The 24,756-nt window shown below is 42.4% G+C and overlaps 1 pseudogene across 1 annotated transcript in view; it reads left to right on the top strand.

The window, feature by feature from the left end:
- Nucleotides 1–295: 295 nt before the first annotated feature.
- The window catches only part of LOC148150168 (uncharacterized), a 28,950-nt pseudogene continuing 4,489 nt past the window's right edge, over nucleotides 296–24,756 (top strand). The window contains exons 1-5 of the transcript XR_015756876.1: nucleotides 296–301; nucleotides 6,682–6,871; nucleotides 16,733–16,768; nucleotides 21,836–21,882; nucleotides 24,307–24,426. The product of XR_015756876.1 is annotated as an uncharacterized LOC148150168 (transcript). The remainder of the gene's footprint in view (nucleotides 302–6,681; nucleotides 6,872–16,732; nucleotides 16,769–21,835; nucleotides 21,883–24,306; nucleotides 24,427–24,756) is intronic.

Genomic DNA, 24,756 nt, shown 5'->3' on the forward strand with positions numbered 1-24,756 from the left:
ATGCCCTGCCAGTAGCAGTGGTGGACTCTCCCTCTTTATGGGCATTTAAGCGGGCATTGGATAGGTATATGGAGGATAGTGGGTTAGTATAGGTTAGGTGGGCTTGGATCGGCGCATCATCGAGGGCCAAAGGGCCTGTACTGCGCTGTATTCTTCTATGTTCTATGTTCTGTAACTGGAGTGGGTGTGGTGGTGGGGGGAACGGGGTGGAGTCATGAGCAATGGTAGTGTTCCTCTTGGGGTTCTGGGGGGTGGGGATAGTGACAGTGGGGTCTGTCGGGGGCGTGTCAGCAGAATGCAGGTGAGTGGTGCTGGTGGGGGCGGTGGTGGTGACCACGGTAGTAGGGGTGGCGGACGTCACTGAGCGTGTGGCATCAGCGATGATGTGAGGGGTGGAAGTGATGTCACGTGTGATGCATGAGGAATTGTAAGGGGTGGAAGTGGTTGTGGGAGTGGCCATGATGGGGTTGAAGTGACAACATCAATCAGCGTGGGGGTGGCAGCTGCATCAGCCACATGGCTAATGGCGTCTGAGTAGTTTCCGAGGCCAGGGGAATCTTCTGGAATGTTTGAGGAGCGCTGGTTATGGAGGTGGGTAGATAAAAGTTTGTTGTACTTCCAGTTTTTGATGTTTGAGATGGAATTAAAATACTGTTTGTTGAGAGTATGAATTCTCCTGAGGATAAAGTACAGAGTGGGTCCTTTGCAATTCTGAGAGAGTGCGGCCCTCAGCTGAGGCAGGGCTGACTGTCGAGAGGTTTGGTGCCAGCACATGATTGCGAGTGTGGAGCGGAGGATCTGGAAGGAGAACCGTTGCTGGTGTTTTTGAATCTGTAGTCTGTACTGTTTTTCCTTTTCGGGTCCGAACTCTGTTGGTTTAAAGGTGGTCCGGAGTCCGTGTGGGATGAGTTGGTTACGGAGGCAGGCACTGAGGAAGGGCTGACTGTAGACTTCAACCTTCCTCATTTCCCCTTCCCCCTAGTTCCTCACCCTAGTTCCAAACTTCCAACTCAGCACTGCCCCCATGACTTGTCCGGACTTGTCCTACCTGCCTATCTCCTTTTCCACCTATCCATTCCACCCTCTCCTCCCTGACCTATCACCTTCATCCCCTCCCCCACTCACCTATTGTACTCTATGATACTTTCTCCCCACCCTCAACCTCCTCTAGCTAGTCTCTCCACGCTTCAGGCTCTCTGCCTTTATTCCTGATGAAGAGCTTTTGTCTGAAACGTCGATTTCGCTGCCCCTTGGATGCTGCCTGAACTGCTGTGCTCTTCCAGCACCACTAATCCAGAAACTGGCCTTCATCAGTCAGGCCACTTGTATAGAAATTGGGAAATTATGTTGCATTTGTACAGGACTTCGGTGAGGCTGCACTTGGAGTATTGTGTTCAGTTTTGGTCACCTTATTATAGGAAAGATGTTATTAAACTGGAAAGAGCGCAGAAGAAATTGACAAGACTCAATGGTCTGAGTTATAGGAAGTGGTTGGACTCGGTAGGACTTTTTTGTTTAGAGCATTAGGAGACTAGCAGGGTGTGGGTGGGGGAGAGAACCTTACAGATAAGATCAGTTTTTCCTCAGGGTTGGGGGAAGAGGACTGGAGGGCATCAGTTCAAGGGTTGGGGAGAATAAAAGGAAACCTGAAGGACAACCTTTTTTTAAAACAGAGGGTGGTATGCATATGGAATGAGCTAGGTGAAAGTGAAGACTTCAGATTCTGGAGATCAGAGTCATCGAGTCATAGAGATGTACAGCATGCAAACAGACACATCAGTCCAACCCGTCCATGCCGACCAGATATCCCAACCCAATCTAGTCCCACCTGCCAGCTCCTGGCCCATATCCCTCCAAATACTCCTATTCATATACTCATCCAAATGCCTCTTAAATGTTGCAATTGTACCAGCCTCCCCCACATCCTCTGGCAGCTCATTCCATACACGTACCGCCCTCTGCGTGAAAACGTTGCCCCTTAGGTCTCTTTTATATCTTTCCCCTCACCCTAAACCTGTGCCCTCTAGTTCTGGACTCCCCAATCCCAGGGAAAAGACTTTGCCTGTTTATCCTATCCATGCCCCTCATAATTTTGTAAACCTCTATAAGGTCACCCCTCAGCCTCCGACGCTCCGGGGAAAACAGCCCCAGTCTGCTCAGCCTCTCCCTGTAGCTCAGACCCTCCAAACCTGGCAACATCCTTGTAAATCTTTTCTGAACCCTTTCAAGTTTCACAACATCTTTCCGATAAGAAGGAGACCAGAATTGCAGGCAATATTCCAACAGTGGCCTAACCAATATCCTGTACAGCCTCAACATGACCTCCCAACTCCTGTACTCAATACTCTGACCAATAAAGGAAAGCATACCAAACGCCTTCTTCACTATCCTATCTACCTGCGACTCCACTTTCAAGGAGCTATGAACCTGCACTCCAAGGTCTCTTTGTTCAGCAACACTCCCTAGGACCTTATCATTAAGTGAATAAGTCCTGCTAAGATTTGCTTTCCCAAAATGCAGCACCTCGCATTTATCTGAATTAAACTCCATCTGCCACTTCTCAGCCTATTGGCCCATCTGGTCAAGATCCTGTTGTAATCTGAGGTAACCCTCTTCGCTGTCCACTACACCTCCAATTTTTGTGTCATCTGCAAACTTACTAACTGTACCTCTTATGCTTGCATCCAAATCATTTATGTAAATGACAAAAAGTAATGGACCCAGCACCGATCCTTGTGGCACTCCACTGGTCACAGGCCTCCAGTCTGAAAAACAACACCCCACCACCATCCTCTGTCTTCTACCTTTGAGCCAGTTCTGTATCCAAATGGCTAGTTCTCCCTGTATTCCATGGAATCTAACCTTGCTAACTAGTCTCCCATGGGGAACCTTGTTGAAAGCCTTACTGAAGTCCATATAGATCACATCTACCGCTCTGCCCTCATCAATCCTCTTTGTTACTTCTTCAAAAAATGCAATCGAGTTTGTGAGACATGATTTCCCATGCACACAGCCATGTTGACTATCCCGAATCAGTCCTTGCCTTTCCAAATACATGTACACCCTGTCCCTCAGAATTCCCTCCACCACCGATGTCAGGCTAACTGGTCTATAGTTCCCTGGCTTGTCCTTACTGCCCTTCTTAAAAAGTGGCCCCACATTAGCCAACTTCCAGTTTTCCAGCACCTCACCAGTGACTATCGATGACACAAATATCTCAGCAAGAGGCCCAGCAATCACTTCTCTAGCTTCCCACAGAATTCTAGGGTACACCTGTGTTTTAAAAAATTCTCAAGGTCAAGGACCAGGCTCGCAGGAAAGTAGTCTGACACAGAACAAACAGCCAAGAGGCGAGTCTGCTAGAATATAAGTGTTTTATTCCCCGCAGTGTCACCACAACCAGTCTCGTACTTACAACGGGTCTGGTTTATACTCACTCTACACGTTACCCGAACTGGGAGCCGTCAGTTCTCGTAGAGCGGTTGCCAACAACCCACGCTCGGCGGTTAAACGTAACCCCGGAGCAGACTCACCGAACTGGAGACTTTTCCGGCTGATATACTCTTTTCCAGATATAAACATTCATGTGAACAGCAGAAAAACACATTCCATTCTGGTTACATACAGATAATAACAGCAGAGCAAGGCTAAAAAACACATTCCATTCTGGTTACATACAGATAAGAAGATTCACACGGGACTAAGCAACACCTCCATTCCGGTTAGATTCACACATGTATTGGGACATAATTTTTAACCGTTTCACCACATTCCACTGCTTGGAATTTTACACCACATTCCACTGCTTGGCCCAATACATGTGTTACATTATGCTTAATTCAGTTCAATTCGTTTCAGTTAATTTCAGTTCAGTCAATTCAGTGTAATTCAATTCAGCTCAGTTCAGGTCTGTTCAGTTCAATTTAATTGTGTTCAATTCAGTTCCGTCCATTTCAATTCAATTTAGCTCAGTTCCATTTTGTTCCGTTCAATTTGATTCACTTCAGTTCCACTCAGTTCAGTTCAGTTCAATCCCATTCAATTCTGTTAACTCCGCTTCAGCCTTTTGGACATGCCCACATCCTCCGCTGTACCCCAGGCAAGAGGTTCTTCGGCAGGACTGGGATCCTTTCTCAAACCAACTGCCACGTACATGCCCACATCCATGCCATCCCGGGACGGTCGGGACCTCCACAGTTTGTTCTTCTGGTTTCTTAGTCGTTTTCCAAAACATTGTTCTGTATCAAAATCTCTCCTCAATTGCGATTGATCCTGCCGACTACGCCAAAATGTTTTAAAAAATTCTCAAGGTCAAGGACCAGGCTCGCAGGAAAGTAGTCTGACACAGAACAAACGACCAAGAGGCGAGACTGCTAGAATATGGGCATTTTATTCCCCGCAGCGTCGCACAACGGGTCTGGCTTATACTCACTCTACATGTTACAAAAACTGGGAGCCGTCAGTTCTCGTAGAGCGGTTGCCAACAACCCACGCTCGGCGGTTGAACGTAACCCCGGAGCAGACTCACCGAACTGGAGACTTTTCCGGCTGATATACTCTTTTCCAGATATAAACATTCATGTGAACAGCAGAAAAACACATTCCATTCTGGTTACATACAGATAATAACAGCAGAGCAAGGCTAAAAAACACATTCCATTCTGGTTACATACAGATAAGAAGATTCACACGGGACTAAGCAACACCTCCATTCCGGTTAGATTCACACATGTATTGGGACATAATTTTTAACCGTTTCACCACATTCCACTGCTTGGAATTTTACACCACAACCTGATCAGGTCCTGGGGATTTATCCACCTTTATGCGTTTCAGGACATCCAGCACTTCCTCCTCTGTAATATGGACATTTTACAAGATGTCTTCATCTATTTCCCTGCATTCTAGGGTTGGTTTTAGGGCCCGTTTCCACACTGTAGGGAATCTAATCTAATCTTGAAAGATATCCTTATTCAAGCCAGTGTTGAGGTATGCAGTAGCATTGTGATTTTTTACTGTGTTAATAGTCCGGAAATCTGGAGCTATAATCCCAAAACATTAATTTCAATTCTCATCATGACCAGTTTAAATACTTTAACTTGCAATGTCTTAAGAAATTTTATATTTGTTATGTGACCAAGTGGTCACTGGATTATCATAGAACCCATCTGGTTTAGCATTCTTAATGGTGTTCTTCATGCACCTCACTCTAGTGCTACAAAAACATGGCTGATTCTTAACTGTCCTCTAGTCGAGCAAACTGCGTAGCAGTGTTAATACTCCAGAGCAAAAGCCCACATTAACATTGGGGCAGTTATAGGTGGGTGATAAATTTTAGGCATGCTAGAAAATTTGTATCTTAAAAATACATTTTTATTTATAACCTACAATGACAGAGTAGATTTTACAGCCTTCTCATTCCTGTGACAGTTCCTATTATAAGAGTTCAAAAACAAATCTTAATACTATTGCGTATCTACATAATTTGGCTGACATTTAAAAGTGGGAGAAAGTGAGGACTGCAGATGCTGGAGATCAGAGCAGAAAAATGTGTTCCTGGAAAAGTTTATGCCCGAAACGTTGATTCTCCTGCTCCTTGGATGCTGCCTGACCTGCTGCACTTTTCCAGCAACATATTTTTCAGCTGGCATTTAAAAGTGGTAATTTCCTTTGGAATTGCATAGAACAAGTGGTAAATATGGCTAGAATTGATGCACTCTCTGCACCAATTTTTATTTTTCTTAGCTGTATACCTCCACTGATTTTTTTTTATCCAAATAAGGTTGGAAAGCATAAACAGATGGAAACTAAGAGTAAATGTTCTCAATGTGTTGCTGACTAGTATTAATGCAAATAAGGAAATGGGATTGGGGAGGCAGGATTAGAGGCATGATCAAACCACAGTTAGACCTTGAGTAAAAATATTATGTCCAAGCTAGGCTTTTGGGTAAAGATGGGTTGTCTTCAATTAAAAACATTTTCGAAAGAAAATAATTTGAAAGGAATGTATCTACTGAATATGCAATACTTTGAAAACGTGAAATTTCAGTAACCAATATCAAATGTGAAGGAAAGAGCAGAGAAAGAGGCTGGCTGTAAGAAAATTTACAAAACAGTTTTGAATAATTTTATGGATTGGCAAATCATGAGGTGATGTCAAAATAGCAGCTGTTATGTGCTGTCTGAGGGGTATGTTGTTGGAGGGAATTTTGAGCGTGAGAGGGAAGGATTTTAATAAAGACCTGAAGGGTAACTTTTTCATGCAGAGTGTGGTGCATGTATGGAATGAGCTGTTGGAGGAAGTGATGGAGGCAGATACAATTACAACATTTTAAAAGGCACCTGGATGGATACATGAATAGAAAGGATTTTGAGAGAGATTGGCAAGATGGGACTAAGTCAGATTGGGATGTCTGGTCAGCATGGAAAAGTTGGACTGAAGGATTTGTTTCCATGCTGTTTGACTCTATGGTAATGAACACAGCACCAACCTGAGTAACAGACTTGTTTTAAATTTAGTGTTCTCTGCTTACCACGTTTTGAGGTAAAGTATAATATTTACTTTGAGAACTCTTGCTGTTGTACACTGGAATATACACTTATATAGTTGCAAATGAAACCTATAAAAATTCAACATTGAAACTTGCATAGTAAAAGCTATTCCATGAATCTCTATTTAAGGTGAAGGATTCAAAAGTGGAGGAGCTGGCATCCATGTTGACTAGATATCCAAGGCTGCCTGCAACTGGTACTGAAAATTTAGAATATTTAACTGGATTGTTGGAAGAGCTGACATGGTTTAAAGAAGAAGTTTCAAAAATACAATCTCATCTGGAGAGTCTTCAGCTAAAAGCTGCTGTAAGTGACAAAAGTAAAGGATTCACTCATCATCTTGAATACCTTTCTGTTGTGCCAAGTAGATCAATATAGTGTTTTATGAATAGCTAAATTTGCCATACATTTTATTTCTCTGAACCTTTTACTGTTGTAATTTCTCTATAATAAATGAAGTTTAGAATTATGTATTTGGGCATATTTCCGCTGCTAAAACTGTGTAATGGAAGAAGTAGTAAATACATATACAAGTGCACAAATCAAATTTTGCTGTAGCTGCTTTGGGTTGAAAAACACCATTTGTGCAGAGGTTACCCATGTTTTAGTACTTCTGGAGAGAGAGAGAGAGAGAGCAGAAATGATCTAGAAGTCTATATCAATTAGCATAAAAAATGGATGAACTTCTAAGAAGACTTGCCTTGACAGCATCTGAAAGTCTATTTTTGTAAATTATTTTTCAATGGCAATCAGTTTATACACAATACCATAGACCACTAAGGGTTTTTGGTGAAGACTTTAGAGGGCTTGGAGATAGAATCATAGAGTCTAAAGCATCTGACTCTGCTACCACCGCTGGCAGTGCACTCCACACACCAACACTCTCCGTTTAAAGAACCTACCTCTGACATCTCCTTTAAACCTTCCTCCAATCCACCTTAAAATTATGCTCCCTTGTGATAGCCATTTCTAACAGTCTCTGATTGTTAACTCTATCTATGCCTCTCATCATCTTGTACACCTGTATCAAGTCATTCCAATGAAAAATGCCCTAGCGCCCTCAGCCTTTCTTCAGAAGACATGCTCTCCAATCCAGGCAGCATTCTGGTAAATCTTCTCTGCACCCTCTCGAAAGCTTCTACATCCTTCCTCGAATTAGGCAACCAGAATTGAACACAATATGCCAAGTGTGATCTAACCAGGGCTCTTTAGAGCTGCAGTATAACCTTGCGGCCCTTAAACTTGATCCTTCTGCTAATGAAAGCCAACACATCATACACCGCCTTAATAACCCTATCAACGTAGGTGGCAACTTTAGGGATCAATGGACATGGACCCCAAGATCCCTCTGTTCCTCCACACTGCCAAGAATCCTGCCTTTAACCTTGCATTCTGTATTCAAATTCAGACTTTGCAAAATTAACCACTTCACACTTTTCAGATTGAACGCCACCTGCCACTTCTCAGCCAGTTCTGCATCCTGTGAATGTCCCATTACAACCTACAGCAGCACTCCACATAATCCACCACTTCACCAACCTTTGTGTCATTGGCAAACTTACTAACATACCCTTCTACTTCCTCATCCAAGTCATCTATAAAAATCACAAAGAGCAGAGGTACCAAAACAGATCCCTGAGGAATACTATTGGTCACAAAGCACCAGGCTGAATACTTTCCATCTACCACCATCTGGATACAGAGTTGGCTCGTCCATAGAAGGCAGAAAGCCAAATTTCCCCAGTTTCCATGCCTCTTTACTTTCTGAATGGGCCTACCATGGGGAACGTTTTTATCAAATGCCTATCTATAATCCGTCTACACCACATCCGCTGCTTGACCTTCATCACATCCTCAAAAAATTCAGTAAGGCTTGTGGGGCATAACCTGTCCCTCACAAAGCCGTGCTGACTATCTCTAATCACACTGGTTTTCCAAGTAATCATAAATCCTGTCTCTCAGAATCCTCTCCGATAATTTGCCCGTCACAGATGTTAGACTGACCAGTCTGTAATTCTCAGGGTGATCCCTGTTGCTTTTCTTGAACAAGGGAATAACATTTGACACCCTCCAATCATCTGGCAGTACTCCAGTGAACAGTGAGGGTGCAAAGATTATCGCCAAAAGTACAGCAATCTCTTCCTTCACTTACTATAGGAACCTAGGGTATATCCTTTCTGGGTTGAAACTTTATTGCTGGAACAGCACAGCAGGTCAGGCAGCATCCAGGGAACAGGAGATTCGACGTTTCGGGCACAGGCCCTTCTTCAGGAATGAGCAGAGAGTGTTCAGCAGGAGAAGATAAAAGGTAGGGAGGAGGGACTTGGAGGAGGGGCGTTGGAAATGTGATAGGTAGAAAGAGGTCAAGGTGAGGGTGATAGGTCGGAGTAGGATGGAGGCGGAGAGGTCAAGAAGAAGACTGCAGGTCAGGAAGGCGGTGCCGGGCTGGAGGGATTCGGCTGAGACAAGGTGGGGGGAGTGGGGATGAAGAAACTGGTGAAGTCCAAGTTCATCCCCTGTGGTTGGAGGGTTCCCAGTCGGAAGATAAGACGCTCCTCCTCCGACCGTCGCGTTGTTGTGGTTTGGCGGTGGATGAGTCCAATGACCTGCATATCCTCGGTGGAGTGGGAGGGGGAGTTGAAATGCTGTGCTACAGGGTGGTTGGGTTGGTTCGTCCGGGTGGCCCAGAGGTGCTCTCCCAATTCCTTCGTCAAGGCCATCCCATTCTCCCAATTCCTTCGTCTCCGCCGCATCTGCTCCCAGGAGGACCAGTTCAAAATACGTACAACACAGATGGCCTCCTTCTTCAAGGACCGCAATTTCCCCCCCGACGTGGTCGACGGTGCCCTCCACCGCATCTCCTCCACTTCCCGCTCCTCCGCCCTTGAGCCCCGCCCCTCCAACCGCCACCAGGACAGAACCCCACTGGTCCTCACCTACCACCCCACCAATCTCCATGTACAGCGCATCATCCGCCGTCACTTCCGCCACCTCCAAACAGACCCCAGCACCAAGGATATATTTCCCTCCCCTCCCCTATCAGCTTTCCGTAGAGACCACTCCCTCCGCGACTCCCTTGTCAGATCCACACCCCCCACCGACCCAACCTCCACTCCCGGCACCTTCCCTTGCAACCGCAGGAGGTGCAACACTTGCGCCCACACCTCCCCCCTCACTTCTCTCCAAGGCCCCAAAGGAAACTTCCATATCCGCCACAGATTCACCTGCACCTCCACCCACATCATCTACTGCATCCGCTGCAGCCGGTGTGGCCTCCTCTATATTGGGGAGACAGGCCGCCTACTTGCGGAGCGATTCAGAGAGCACCTCTGGGCTACCCGGACGAACCAACCCAACCACCCTGTAGCACAGCATTTCAACTCCCCCTCCCACTCCACCGAGGATATGCAGGTCATTGGACTCATCCACCGCCAAACCACAACAACGCGACGGTCGGAGGAGGAGCGTCTTATCTTCCGACTGGGAACCCTCCAACCACAGGGGATGAACTTGGACTTCACCAGTTTCTTCATCCCCACTCCCCCCACCTTGTCTCAGCCGAATCCCTCCAGCCCGGCACCGCCTTCCTGACCTGCAGTCTTCTTCTTGACCTCTCCGCCTCCATCCTACTCCGACCTATCACCCTCACCTTGACCTCTTTCCACCTATCACATTTCCAACGCCCCTCCTCCAAGTCCCTCCTCCCTACCTTTTATCTTCTCCTGCTGAACACTCTATGCTCATTCCTGAAGAAGGGCCTGTGCCCGAAACGTCGAATCTCCTGTTCCCTGGATGCTGCCTGACCTGCTGTGCTGTTCCAGCAATAAAGTTTCAACTTTGATCTCCAGCATCTGCAGACCTCACTTTCTCCTATATCCTTTCTGGCCCAGGGGACTTCTCTATCCTTATGTTTTTCAAAATTTTCAGCACGTCCTCCTTAACATCACCCTGTTTGAGCATATCAGCTTGTTTCACGCTGTCCTCATAAACATCAAGGTCCCTATCACTAGTGAATACTGAAGCAAAGTATTCATTTAAGGGTCTCCTCTACCACTTCCAACTCCAGGCACAAGTTCCCTCCACTATCCCTGATCGACCCTGCCCTCACTCTGGCCATCCTCTTGTTCCTCACATAAGTGTAGAGTGCTTTAGGGTTCTCCTTAATCCTACCTACTAAAGCTTTTTCATGCTCTCCTAAGTCCATTCTTGAGTTCCTTCCTGGCTACCTTGTAACCCCTAGGGTTCTGTCTGATCCTTGCTTCCTCAACCATGAGTAAAATTCCTTTGTCTTCTTGACAAGATGTTCCACATCATTTGTCACCCAAGGTTCCTTCACCCTAACATCCCTTGCTTGCATCAGTGGGACAAACCTGCTCCCAAACAACCCCCACATTTCTGTTGTGCATTTTCCTGAGAATATCTATTATCAATTTGGGCACCCCAGTTCCTGCCTGATAGCATTGTAACACCCCTAATCAAATACTTTTCTATACCATCAGCTCCTGTCCATGAGTACAGCAGAGTAGTTTTTATTTGTCATTTCTACCATATACAACTGATACAGTAAAAATGAGACAGTGTTCCTTCAGTAACGAGGGTGCTACATTGATAGCACAAACTACACAATCGTACAAGGCATCCAGTGCATTAAGAAGTGCAAAATACTCAAGTTGTAGAGTAATAGAAGAATGATGAATAATAGACATTTTTCTAGCAGCAATATGAAAGCATTTCAGATGGGGAAGATTCCGATTATACTGTGTTAAGGAGCCTGATGGCTTGGGGCAAGGAGCTGTTGCACAGTCTGGCCCTGAGAGACAGTATGCTCTAATATCTTCTGTCCGATGGCAGGAGGGAGAAGAGTTTGAGGGAGTGGTGTGTGGGGGTCTTCCACAATGCTCTCAGCCTTTCAAATGTGGAGTAAATGTCTGTCTGTAATGGAGGGTCCTATGATCCGAGACGGTGCAATTCCAGAACCAGGCAGTGATGCAGCAGCTTCAGGGTACTCTCAATGAACCCTCTGTCGAACGTAGTGAGGCTGGGGGTGGGAGGTGGACTTACCTCAACCTGTGCAGAAAGTGGAAATGCTGCTGAGCTTTCTTGGCTATGGAGCTGGTGTTGAGGGTCCTGGTGAGATTCTCTGCCAGGCGTATGCCAAGAAATTTGATTAAAGAATCACACAACACCAGGCAGAAGATATTGGAACATACTGTCTCTCACGATTTCCAAGGGGGTTGTCGATGTCCAGCGGAGAGTTGTCTCTCCTTGCCCTCCTGAAGGCAACAACTATCTCTTTCGCCTTGTCCACATTCAGAGACAGGTTGTTGGCTCTGCACCAGTCCGTTAGCTGCTGCACCTCCTCTCTGTATGCTGAATCATTGTTCCTGCTGATGAGATCCAACAGTCGTATCATCAGCTAACTCGATTGTGCACAGCTCGAATAACATTCATGTGTCAGCAGGGTGAACAGCAGTGGACTGAGCACACAGCCCTGGGGACCCCTGTGTCCAGTGTGATGGTGTTGGAGATACTGTTCCAGGCAAGAGAAAACCCCCAATAAAGTGACTGTTCCTTTTCTATTTCTGACTTTCACCCATGCAGACTCTGTAGCCAAACCTTCCGCGATGACTTCCCTTTCTGCAGTTGTGATGCTATACCTGATTAGCAGTGTCACTCCCCCACTTCTTTTACCTCCTCCTCCCTCCCCCCATATTCCCCATTCCTTTTGAAACATCTAAACGCTGGAACATCCAACAATCATTCACTAGCTACTCCACCCTCAGACCTGTGCTCCGGTTCCTACCCAGCTGCCCTCCTGAAGAGCTCTAACAAATATCTCACCCAGGATATTATTAGAGTGCTGTGCTGTTCCTCTTGGATTTGGGAGATTAAGGAGGATTTCAATGTCAATGATTATGTCTACAGGAAATGTTTGGTTATGAATCCTTTCTGATCGCATGGATAAGTTGGAGCGGCAGTTTGAGGCAATGAGAAGTTTACAGGAGCCAGCGGGTATGTTGGATGACAGTTTCAGGAAGGTAGAAAAACAGCAAATACAGTCCGGTTCATGGGTCACCTCAAGGAGAAGTAGGCAGGGAATGCAGGAGTGTCCTATGGCTATCCCCACATCAGACAAGTATGCAGTTTTGGAAAATGTAGGGGATGATGGACTATTAGGGGGATGTAGCATGGACAGCCAAGTTTCTGGTACCAAGACTGGCTGTACTATAATGAGAGGTGCATCAGGCTCCCAGTGATCAATTGTGATAGGAGACTCTCGTGTTAGGGAAACAGAAACACGTTTCTTTGACGGACAATGAGAATCAGAATGATGTGTTGTCTCCCTGGTGTCGAGGTCAAGGATGTCTTGGAGAGGGTGCAGAATATTCTCAAAGGGAAGACTGTCCAGAACAAGATAATTGTACACATTGGAACCAATGACATATTGGGACAAGAACAACTTTTAAAGAGAAAATCATCAAAGAATAGAATCATAGAATCCATAGAGTGTGGAAACCGGCCATTCGGCCCAACAAGTCCACACCAACCTTTAGAGTAACCCACCCAGACCCATTCCCACAGCCCTATATTTGCCCTTGACTAATGCACTTAACCTAACCTACACAGCCCTGAACACTATGGGCAATTTAAAATAGCCATGCCTCTTGTATATTGGAAACTATAGGAATATAGGAAACAAGGAGATTTAAAAAGTAGATCCTTGGTAATATCTGGATTACCCCTGGTGCCACAGCTAGGAGGATAGAGCAGATGAATGTGCGGCTGAGTAGCTGGTGCTTGAGAATTTCTTCTGGGGTATGGGTTGCACCTGAATTGGACTGGGACTAATATGGGGAGATTTTCTAAAGCTACTCAGGTGGATTTAAACTAGCAAAGAGAGGGGAGGGTCGCAGAGAGGTAGAGAGAGAAGAGATCAGTCTCAGACTGGTGCAGTTGGGAAAAGGAGCAAGTCAAATAGTCAAGGCAAGCAAGAGAAAATCAGAGAATACATTAGGACTGATTAAGTTAAACTACATTTATTTCACTGCAAGAGGCCTAATGTATAAGCAGATGAATTGAGGGCATAACTGAGAACATTGGACTGGAATATCAGAGTCCTGTCTCTGTAGTAGCTATGTCCAGTGAAGTTATTTGGGTGGGACTGAGAAATAGAAAAAGGGGTATTCACCTTACTGGAAATGTATTATAGGTTCCCCCCTGCCCCCGCACCCCCCCACCCCCCCGCCCCCCCCCCCCCCCCCCCCCCCCCACTGAAGTAGTCAGTACGAAATTGAGAAGCAAATTTGTAAGGAGATCTCTATTATCCTGAAGAATAATAGGGTGCTAATGGTAGGGGGTTTTAAATTTCCAAACATAGACTGGGGCTGCCATTAAGGGCTTGGACGGAGAGGAATTTGAGTGTGTATAAAAACATTTTCTGATTCAGTATGTGGTTTTCCTTCCTAGAGAAGAAGCATAACTTGATGTCTTGTGGAATAAGGCCAAGCACGTAACCGAGGTGTCAGTGGGGAAGCACTTTTGGGCCAGTGATTATAATTCTAATAGTTTTAAAATAATGTTGGAAAAAGATGGATAGGATCTAAAAGTTGAAGTTCTAAATTAGAGGAATGCCAATTTTGGTATTCGGAAAGGAATTTCAAAAGTTTGTTGGGAGCAGATGTTTGCAAGTAAAGGGAAGGCTGGAAACTGGGAAGTTTTCAAAAATGAGATAACGAGAGTTCAGAGACAGTATGTTCCTATTGGGGTGAAGGGAAAAGTTGATAGGTGTGGGAATGCTGGATGATGAGAGAAATTGAGCTTCTGGTCAAAAAAAAGAAGGAAGCATTTATCAGGATTTAAGTGAGTTCCGAGAAGAGTATAAGGGCAGTAAGAGTATATGCGAGGGAAATCAGGAGGGCAAAAAGGGGACATGAGATGGTTTTGGCAAATAGTTTTCAGGAGAATCCAAAGCAATTCTGCAAATACATTAGAGCCAAATGAGTAACTAGGGAGAGTATATAGCCCCTTAAAGGTCAGTAAGGCTGCGAAGTGTGGAACCAAAAGAGATGGGTAAGACACTAGATTAGTATTTTGCATCAGGGTTTACTGTGGTGAAGGACAAGGAAGCTAGGGAACTTGGGGAAGTAAATAAAGATATCTTAAAGTGTCTGTCTTACAGAGGAAGAGGTGCTGTCTTAAAATGCATAATGGCGGATAAATCCCCAGGACCTGATTAGGTGTACCCTAAACTTTGTGGGAAACTCGGGGAGTGATTGCTGGGCCCCTTGCTGAGATATTTGTATCATCAATAGCCATGGGGGGGATGCTGAAAGACTGGAGATTGACAATCGTGGTGCCATTATTTAAGAAAGTCGTGAGAAAAAGCCAGGGAACGATAGACTAGTGAGCCAGACATCAGTGGAGAGCAAGTTGTTGGAGAGGATTCTGAGGGACATGTATTTGGAAGGGCCAGGGCTGATTAGTGATAGTCAACATAGTTTTGTGAATGGTAAGTCATGTCTCACTAACTTGATTGAGCTTTTTGAAGAAGTGACAAAGAGAATTGATGGCAGAGTGGTGGATGTTGTCTATATGGACTTCAGTAGTGTGTTTGACAAGTTTCCACATGGTAAACTGGTTAACCAGATTAGATCACATGGAATACTAGGAGAACTACCCATTTAAATACAGAACTGGCTTGAGAGTAGGAGACAGAGAGTAGTGCTGGAGGGTTTGAGTTTTAGGGAGAAGCTGGATATGTTGGGGCTATTTTCCCTTGACTGTCAGAGGTTGAGGTTGAAACTTTATTGCTGGAACAGCACAGCAGGTCAGGCAGCATCCAGGGAACAGGAGATTCGACGTTTCGGGCACAGGCCCTTCTTCAGGAAAGAAGAAGGGCCTGTGCCCGAAACGTCGAATCTCCTGTTCCCTGGATGCTGCCTGACCTGCTGTGCTGTTCCAGCAATAAAGTTTCAACTTTGATCTCCAGCATCTGCAGACCTCACTTTCTCCTGTCAGAGGTTGAGGGATGATCTTACAGGTTTACAAAATCATGTAGGACATAGAGCATGTGAATAGTCAGGGTCTTTTCCTCACGGTGAAGAGTCCAAAACTGGAGAGTATAGGTTTAAGGTGAGAGGGGAAAGATTTAAAAGGGTCCTAAGGGGCAACTTTTTCACGCATGTGTGGAACGTTCTGCCAGAAGAACTGGTGGAAGTGGATACAATTACAGCATTTAAAAGGCATCTGTTGGGTATGTGAATAGAAAGGGTTTAGAGGGATATGGGCCAAATAGTAGTAAATGGGATTAGATTTATTTAGGATATCTGTTTGACATGGGTGAGTTGGACCTTTTCTGTGCTGTATGTCCCTATGACTGTAAAAGCAGCAAAAGGCCACTAAAAACTTGACTTTAAAAGGGCAGAAAAGTTGAATGTGTAAAACATTTTTTTATTTCTATAAAAATATAGAAGGAAAGAATTGAGGTTGTATAGTGTATAAAAATAATAGTTTAAAGTCAATGTTATTCCCTGAACAACATGGACAGGAGAAATTTTCATGAGATTTAGAAAATAGCAATGGCATTAGCAAATATTTTACAGCTTTTACAATAGATACCAGCTTTACACTAGAAACATGTGATAGCCTAAGGACTAAAGAGGAAATTGAGGACATTTAAGGGACTAAATTCTGACAGACTTTAGGGATCTGGTGTTCTATGGTCTTGAAAATCTGCAGAGATAGTAGATGTGTTTCCTATATACTTTCTAAGTTCCTTAAATTCAGGAATAGCCCTCATCGAAACTCGAAGCACCAGTAGGCCATTCAGTCCTTCATGCATGCTCTGCTGTTAACTATGATCATGGCTGATCCTCTATCTCCAGGCCATATTCCTGCATTTCTCGATGTCCCTTGAAGATTTTAATATCTAAAAATATCTTTCTTGAATGTAAAAATTGTAATTTGACAAATGTGTTACATTGCAAGGAATGAGGGAAGAGAGAAAACGCAGAATGACTGGCCAGTTATCCTAACATCAGATATTGAGGAAATGTTGAAATCTATTGAGGAAATCCTCTGCACTTAGGAAAACGTATAATTAGAGCAAGTCAGCTTGGTTATACCAAAAGGAATTCTTGTGTGGCAATTGTTTTGTGAATTAAAGATGGTAGATAAAAAGGAGTTAGTAGATATTGTGATCTTGGATTTTCAAAAGGCTACAAAAAAATTGCCACAATTAAGGTAACGATCAGAATGACTTTAACATAAATTGATGGGTGGGGAGGTGATGTTGCATTATAAATCAGAAAATCAAATGTAAAGAAAGGTAGGATTTCAGGTTAGTGTTGAGATTAATTATTGTCTGGTAACATAAGGAAGGGCGAGAATGTGTGAATGTCATGTAGTGCCAAGGAACCATATTAACATAAGGAAGGGCGAGAATGTGTGAATGTCATGTAGTGCCAAGGAACCATAAAAGTATAAGGAAACTTGATGATAATAGAATTAAACTTAAAGGCTTTGTATCTTAATGCATGAAACACTCTGAATAAGGTAGATACCTGATGGCGCAAATTGAGGTAAATGAATATAACCACATAACCATTATGGAAATGTTGCTACAAGGAGATTAAAACTGGGAACTTCACATTCATAGATATTTGACCTTTTGGAGAGACAGAAGAGAGGGAAAAGGGGGTGATGTAGCACTGTTAATAAGAAATAAAATGAAGACAGTTGAGAGATGATATAGGCTCAGATGATGAATAGCAGTGATTTCTTTTTTCTAAAGAAACATTGGTGGTGTACACATCTCCAAATAGTAGCCACTCTATGGAAAAGTCTTTAAATCATCAAATAATAGGAGCATCTAAAAACAATTGATCAATAATTATGTGTGACTTTAATCTTATTGATTGGGTTAATTAAATTGGAAAAGCTAGCTATGACGATAAATTCATTGCATGCATTAGGAATAGTTTCCTAAAGTAATACATCATGGAGCCAACAATGGAGCAGGCTATCTTAGATCTGGGAATGAATAATAAGATGTAATTAATGAATAACCTCTGAGTAAAAGATCCCCTGGTAAGCAGTGTTAATAACATGATGATAGAATTTGATTTTCAGTTGAAGACAAACTTTGGTCAGAAACAATATGTTTAACTTAAAAGGAATTACAATGAAATGAGGCTTGAGTTAGTTAAAGTGAAGTGACTGACTGACTGACAGATTATGACGTGACAGTAAACAAGTAATGGCAGACATTTAGGAGGTATTTTTGACTCTGAGCAAAAATTCATCCCAGTAAGGAGGAAAGATTCTAAACCAATCATGGTGAACCAAGGAAATTGAGGAGTGTATTAAGTTGAAAGAAAAAAGCCTATAAGGAGGCCAAAGTCAAGGATAGCCCTGAAGAGTGGGATAGATTCAGAATCCAGCAAAGGAGAATTAACGAAAAGGGCAAACTAGTGAGGAATATAAAAACTGACAAGAACTTCTTTGTATAAAAAGGGAGAGAGGTCAAAATGAACATAGGCTTCTTTAGCATTGAGTGTGGGGAGATGTTTTTGGGACCCAAGGAAATGGCAGAGGAGTTAAAAAGATATTTTGCATCAATCTTTATTGTCGAAGACACTTTGAATGTGGCCAAAGGCAGATAAGTCCCCTGATCCCGAAGGTCTGCAATTTAGGATCCTACAGAGATGGTGGATGCATTGCTTGGTTGTAATTTTCCAAAAATGATTGATTCCAAATTGGAAAACTGCTAATGTGACACCCCATTCAAGAAGAAAGGGACACAAAAAGTGGGTAACTATAGGCCAATTAGTCTAACATTTATTGTTGGAAAAGTATTGGAATCAGTTATTAAGGAAGAATAGAAGAAGATTTGGAAAATTATAACTAATCAAGCAGAGCCAACTTGGCTCCATGAAAGGGAAATAGTGTTTATTAGAGATTTCTGCAGAAGTTTCACCAGAGCAGATAGAGAGGAACCAGTAAATGTGTTGCATTCGGATTTCCAGAAGGCATTCAACAAGGTATCTCATAAAAGATAAGATGGGCGGCATGGTGGCTCAGTGGTTAGCACTGCTGCCTCACAGCACTAGGGTCCCAGGTTCAATTCCATCCTCGGGCGACTGTCTGTGTGGAGTTTGCACATTCTCCCCATGTCTGCGTGGGTTTCCTCCCACAGTCCAAAGATGTGCAGGTCTGATGGATTGGCTATGCTAAATTGCCCATAGTGTCAGGTGCATTAGTCAGAGGGAGGTGGGTCTGGGTGGGTTACTCTTTGGAGGGTCGGTGTGGACTGGTTGGGCTGAAGGGCCTGTTTCCACAATGTAGAGAATCTAATCTAAACATAAAGTAAATGGTGTTAGAGATAGTAGTATATTGGCATGGACAGAAAATTGGCTCATGGGGCAGGAAGCAGCAAGTGAGGGTAGGGGATTCTTTGTTCAGGTTGGCAGCCATGACCAGTAGGGTTCCACAGGGATCATTGCTGGAGCTACAACAATATATATTAATGACTTGGAGGAAGGAAATGAATATACTATAGCTAAATCTGCCAAAGTCACAAAAATAGGTGGAAAGGCAAGTTGAGAGAAATACAGACATTTAATCTATTAATGTGTCTCTGTAAACTAAGTGGACAAAAATGTGTCAAATGGAATATAATTTGGGAAATTGTAAAACCATTTGTTTTGAAAGGAAATTTTTTTTTTGAAATGGAGAGAAAGCGCATAAAACTGCATCATGAAGAGACTTGGGGGAACTTGAACACAAAGCACAAAACACAACACTTAGCACACTGATGCAGCAGATAGTGGGAAAAGCTAATGGAATGTTGGCCCTTATTTCAAAGAGGTTCAAATATAAGAATAGGGAAGCTCTAGTGCAACTGTACAAGGTGCTGGTGAGACTGTAACTGGAGTACTGTGAGCAGTTTTGGTCCTCTTATAAATAGAGATGAGTGCCTGGGAGACAATTCAGAGACGGTTCTCAAGGATGATCCTGGAATGGAGAAATTGTCTTAATCTTGAGCAAAGAGCAAACAAGTTGGAACTTGACTCACCTGAGTTAAGAATGGGAGATTATCTCATTGAAACCCCTCATTAAGGGGTTTGACTAGGGAAATTCAGTCATGGCAAAGTGTAGGACCAGCAGGCCTAAAAAGAGTGCCAATTTAAGATTGTGATGACGAGGAATTTCTTTTCTCGAGGGTTCTGAATCTTTGGAACTCTTTCTATGAGAGTTGTGGGAGTACTGTCATTGTGACTATTTAAGGCTTAAAGTTTTTTTTTGTTGTAGGGGAAATCAAAGGTTATGTGTAAAAGACAGGAAGATGGAAATAGGAAAAGTCTGATCATCCATAATACTATTGAATTGTGGAGCAGGCCTGAGGAGCCAAATGCCCTACTCCTGTTTCTGTTTCTTGTGGTCTTTATGGGAATAAAGATGCATGGAATTGTTGGTAATATGGTAGCATGGATAATGTTGATTAACAAAACCTGAGTCGACATAAATTGGGTATTTTCAAGTTAGGAAGCTGTGAGTGCAACAATTGAAGCTGAAGCCTCAGCTAATTAAAATTAATGTCTTTCTTATATTATCATCAAACTTGGGTAATTACAACCCTAGTTGGAAAGGTCAGATGTGAGTGGGTCATGATAACAGAAAAGCAGAATGTGTTTAAGAGGAGAGAAATGTTCAGTTGTCAATATTCAATAATTTGTGTGCCTCTGTAGAAGGAAGCCCAAGTTCGACATACAGAGATAGCAAGCAATTAGGAAGACTGATGTCATGCTGACATTTATTCCAAATGGATTTGAGCACAGGAAAAAAGTCTTGTGACAACTGCATGGGAGACAATCTGTGACCAATCTTGATCTCCATTTTTCATCTTCCTTCCATTGAAGGCAGTAAAACAAATGTTCACTAAATTGGTGCCTGGGATGACCTAAAAGTGAGTAAATTGGGCTTTTATTCTCTAGAATTAAGATGAGAGAATCTTGATGAGACATGCATGAATCTGAAGGGGCTTTGTAGGGTGCATGTTAAAAGATCTATGCTTATATTAGGAATTGTTTTAGGATTGGGGCTCAAGTGAGGAGAAATTGCTTCAGTCAAAGGATAATCTGTAGAACTCTGTATCTTAGAGGATAGTGGATGCTGCTTCATTGAATACAATTAAAATTGAGATAAACAGGTTTTTGATTGGAGAACGAAGATAACTAGGGAGCAGGCAGGAAGTGGAATTTAAAACCAAAGATTAGCCATACTTTTAGTGAATGGCACAGCAGGCTTGATGGTTTACATGGTCTACTCCTATTTTTTGTTCTTGCCGGTGTTGGACTGGGGTGTACAAAGGCCTTGTGGACAAATAGGTTAAATAAAATTTGATTAACATTTTTTTCCAAATCTGATTTCAAGAACTTTAAACTAGTTTTCTAGTTTTATTTCCTGGAAAATGAGAACTTTAGGTTACTAGCTAAACCAGCTGGTCATATTTCCTCCTTCACCTTTTTTAAAAATCTATTTTTCTCAACTCTTTTTGCTGTAGGGACCTGTAAAAGTATAAAGGATCAGTTTGGTGAACATTTGAACAATCAGAATATTTGTGCAGTTACGATTTAGGATAAAAGGATTCTGTTGTCCATAATTTGTTGCTTTTTATTAAACCTCAATGACTATGTTAAAAATCACACAACACCAGGTTATAGTCCAACAGGTTTAATTGGAAGCACTGGCTTTCAGAGTGCTGCTCTTTCATCAGGTGGACTGGTCTCAGCAATTCAGATTGTCTCCCATCCAGTTGACGCAAAACTTTTTTCCTGTGCTCCAATCCCTTTGGAATAAATGACAACATGACACCAGCCTTCCTAATTGCTTGCTATATCTGTATGTCGACCTGGTGAAGGAGTAGCGCTCTGAAAGCTAGTGCTTCCAATTAAACCTGTTGGACTATAACCTGGTGTGGTGTGATTTTTAACTTTGTACAGCCCAATCCAACATCGGTATCTCCAAATCATGACTCCATGACTACAGATTATAAAAGAGTCAGATTTGAAGATGAAGTTCAATAGATTATTTGAAATCGAACACTTTATCCTCCATGTATGAGAACATAGCATTAGGAAACACTTGTTCATTTGACTTTCAAAATCTCATTTCTGTCCTCTTAAAATTCTAATTTTAAACAGATTATTTAAAAATGTCATTTATGTAAGAAAAAAAACTAAAGGCACACATCTCCACAGAGATAAACCGATATAAAGAATAGTCATGTCTGAATAACAGTCTGCAAAACTGTTTGAAGAAAAGGATCAGGTATCATGCATTATTGCTATAATGTCACTGATGCACTCTTTGCTAAAATTGCATGCCATAATATTAAAGGACCAAGCTTCATAATGTTTGTCTTATGAACATGCAAACATGAATTAGGAGCCAGCCTAGGCAAAACTCTTCAATTTCTCCTCATCTTCATCCTAAAAGGATTACACTTTTTTTTGGGATTCACCTTTCATTCTTTCAATTTCCACCTTGTCTGTATCATCTTATACTTCAAGCAAGTCACCCTTTTACTTTTCTAGACTCCAGTGGAAATAAGCCTTGTCTACCAAACATGTCCTCCTAACCCCATTTACTCATTCCAGATATCTATAGTTAACATCTAGATAGCATTTTACAGTTATTTTTAATTAAGTAGACCAAACCTTCACATGGTATTCAAGATGTGGTAGCTGTCAAGTATAACTGAAGCAGAGTGTCCTTGCTTTTATGTTAATCTTCTGTCATAAAAGCATTAATTAGCTGCCTTAATTACTTGTTATACCTACAAAGCAACTTTTTTATCCCACATGCACAAGAACACCTAGATCCTTCTACATCACTGCATTCTGCAAATCTATTTAGAACATAGAACATTTACAGTGCATTACAGGCCCTTCGGCCCTCGATATTGCGTTGACCTGTTAAACCAATCTGAAGCCCATCTAACCTACACTATTCCATTCTCATCCATGTGCCTATCCAATGACCATTTAACTGCCCTTAAAGTTGGCGAGTCTACAACTGTTGCAGTCAATGCGTTCCTACTACTGAGTAAAGGAAACTACTTATGGCATCTGCCCTATATCTGTCGCTCCTCAATTTAAAGCTACGTCCCCTCATGCTAGCCATTGCCATCCGAGGAAAAGGGCTCTCACTATCCAACCTACCTAACCCTCTGATTATCATACGTCTCAATTAAATCACCTCTCAACTTTCTTCTCTCCAATGAAAACCACCTCAAGTTCCTCAGCCTTTCCTCGTAAGACCTTCCCTCTATACCAGGCAACATCCTAGTAAATCTCTTCTGAATCCTTTCCAAAGCTTCCACAGCCTTACTATAATGCGGTGACCAGAACTGTACATGAAACTTCAAGTGCGGCTGCACCAGAGTTTTGTACAGCTGCAGCATGACCTCATGGTTCTGAAACTCAATCCATCTACCAGTAAAAGCTAACACACTGTATGCCTTCTTAACAACCCTATCAATCTGGATGGCAACTTTCAAGGATCTGTGTACCTGAATACCGAGATCTCTGCTCATCCATACCACCAAGAATCTTGCGATTAGTCCAGTAATCTGTATTCTTGTTACTCCTTCCAAAATGAATCACCTCACACTTTTGTGCATTAAACTCCATTTGCCACCTCTCAGCCCAGTTCTGTAGCTTATCAATGTCCCTCTGTAACCTGCAACATCCTTTGTCACTATCCACAACTCTACCGACTTAAGTGTCATCTGCAAATTTACTAACCCATCCTTCTATGCCCTCATTCAGGTCTTTTATAAAAATGACAAACAACAGTGGACCCAAAACAGATCCTTGTGGTACACCACAGTAACTGAACTCCAGGATTAATATTTCCCATCAACCATTACCCTTTGTCTTCTTTCAGCTAGCCAATTTCTGATCCAAACCCCTAAATCACCTTCCATCCCATACCTCCGTATTTTGTGCAATAGTCTATCGTGGGGAACCTTGTCAAACGCCTTATTGAAGTTCATACACACACATCAACGGCTTTACCCTCATCCACTTGTTTGGTCACCTTCTCTCCTCTTTAGTTTTCTATCACAGACCACTGAGAGTCTCCAACCATCACATTCCACCAATCAGAAATAAACTCAGTTATGCATATTCTCAAACTATTTTCCATGCTCGCATTTTATATCTTTTATACCATGAGCTCCTACTTTGTGCAATAACCATTCAATGTGGCACTTATTTATCAAGTACCTTTCAGAAATCCAAGTAAAGTTATATCTACAGCCTCTTTCTTTTTCATCTGCAGTATGCTACTCCTTCAAAGAACTTCAATAAATTGACTAAACATGACCTTCCTTTCACAATAGCGTACTGCCTTTTCCTAATTTATCTTGAAAGTTATTTCGGTGCTCAGCTGTGATCTTTTCGTTAATGATCAATTCTAACATCTTCCATGTGCAATGACTTTGCAGACTGCAGCTCCATCAGTTGTTCCTTACTAATTTACTAATGGTTATCATTTCATCCTCTCGCCCTTCAACCTCCTAGATTCATAGATATTACTGGATTGTCTCTAACTGTTTAAAAAAGATCAAGGTACCATAACTGAGTCCCAATTGTATATTATTGCAAGATTGTTTATGCATATTTTGGCTAAACTATTAAATAGTGATCTTTTAAATTTTAAATCTCTATTTATTTTAACATCTGTCAGGTAACTAAGTTCTTGATGAGGGAGATGAAAGAGAGGGAAATAACTTTGGAGGAGGCAGAGAAAAATTCTCAAGAAAGTAATGAAGAAATGAAGAGGCTTAATTGGACTGTAAAAATTCAGGTATTTCTTCATTTGAAATTTTACTTTCTTTCATGTTTCTTAAAAATATGGAACATTGGTGAAAGTATTTTGTTTTATTATCAAAATTGGTTTTAATTGTTTTTATTTCAATAATTCTAATCTTGAATATCATTTTAAGGAAAACTTTGAGTTTTCTGGAAAGTAATGAATATAGAAGAATAGGTAGAGCAGTAGGTAGGTAGAATGAAGTAACACTAATTACCCAAGAAAGTTGTTCAGGGCACTATGGTTAGTGTGCATTAGGATTTTCAAAAGGCATTTAATAAAGCATCAGATGTTAAATTTATTAATAACAATAACACCAGTGGG

This window comes from Chiloscyllium plagiosum, unplaced genomic scaffold, assembly GCF_037043375.1.
Source record: "Chiloscyllium plagiosum isolate Xiang-an unplaced genomic scaffold, Cpla_swu_hap1 HiC_scaffold_4, whole genome shotgun sequence".
NCBI classification, from domain to species: Eukaryota; Metazoa; Chordata; class Chondrichthyes; order Orectolobiformes; family Hemiscylliidae; genus Chiloscyllium; species Chiloscyllium plagiosum.